We start from the raw sequence: 1,503 nt of genomic DNA, 5'->3' as shown, positions 1-1,503 counted from the left end.
CTGTTTCCGCTTCATTACTGACACGAAGTTTTTCAAGAATAATCAGATCCGTTTAAATATGTAATGATGCTTCATCAGATTAACATACTTTCTTAACTATTGCACGAAAAATATTTATAATTTGTTAATTTTTACAAAGACACTATATGAACGAACTTTATCATTACTAGATAAATAATCTAACCGAAATTTTGTAAATTCATAACTCTAAATCTATAACTATTTAGTTCTATAACCGGTTTATGTATACAGGTATTGATATATACTTATATATACACACGCACACACTCATCATATATCTTCAGGTAATTAATATCCCTTAGGTGTATGTATATATATATATATATATATATATATATATTCTAAACATCCGGACAATATAAGAGCACAGCATCCCATCCAACGTTTTCAAAACATTATCGACGATTATCTCGAATGCTCCTATCCAGAAAATTTCATGTGTGAATGTGGATTTTCAGAAGGTTCTTAAACGCGGACGTTCGATACAAGTCGCATATACTGAAGAGAGGCCAATTCATGTTCCCAGCGACATATAGAAAACCATTTGAAACCGTAAAAATACTCATGGATTGGGATTCATTTCGGTCTTCTCTGATGCGAAAATCTTCCTATGTTAGGAAAAGTCAGATAGTTACATTCAGATACACCTGGTGTTCCCAGTGCTACACTGACATATTTTCCAGAAATTGCAATGGTTTTAGAAGTGGCGAGTAACGAAAATCTTAGGATTAATGCTGCTGGATGCATGGAGGTGACCGAAATAGTTGTTACACTCTGGATGAATGGAGTATGCAGCAGAAGATCACGTGCTTAAACAAGACTCCTCACCTATTCATAAAGTTCACGTGCAACGAGACTGGGTGTCAGACAATTTTTATAATTATGTAATATCAAATACCTAGACTGCAACCACGCCAGCTTTAAATCAATTCTTCTGTTACTTGTGAATAATTGTTTGAAGGGCGACTATTCGGCACACTTGTAATACAATAGCTTGACTGAATAACGCCATTGTCCAGCTAACGATTTAAAGGACAAAAGATCATTTTTTTACAGGAATATCAGTGATTCCGATTCCTCATTGATGCATTTATCGAAGTTGATAGATAGAAGTTTATCGACATGCTGAAATTTTTTTTTCTTTTACTAGGATAGAGATTGCTTATTAGATACGACTTCAAATAACTGTCGCACCCTGTAAATTGTTTATAACTTTTATCTCTTAATCTTTTTAGTCATTAGACTGCAGTCATGCTGGAGCAAGCCTTAAACAATTTTAGTTAAGCAAATCGTCACCTTTGCTTATTTTTCAAAATACATTTTTATTTAAGCCAGGCACTTATTCCATTGGTGTCTTTCGCTGGATCGCTAAATTTTGCAAGCTACGCAGCAACACTGGGCGTCAAGCGGTGGTGGGGGACAAACACAGACACAAACACACACACACACACATACATATATATATATATATATATATATATA

The sequence above is a fragment of the Octopus bimaculoides genome, chromosome 2 (assembly GCF_001194135.2).
Source record: "Octopus bimaculoides isolate UCB-OBI-ISO-001 chromosome 2, ASM119413v2, whole genome shotgun sequence".
NCBI classification, from domain to species: Eukaryota; Metazoa; Mollusca; class Cephalopoda; order Octopoda; family Octopodidae; genus Octopus; species Octopus bimaculoides.
Note: the sequence above shows the minus strand (reverse complement) of the source record.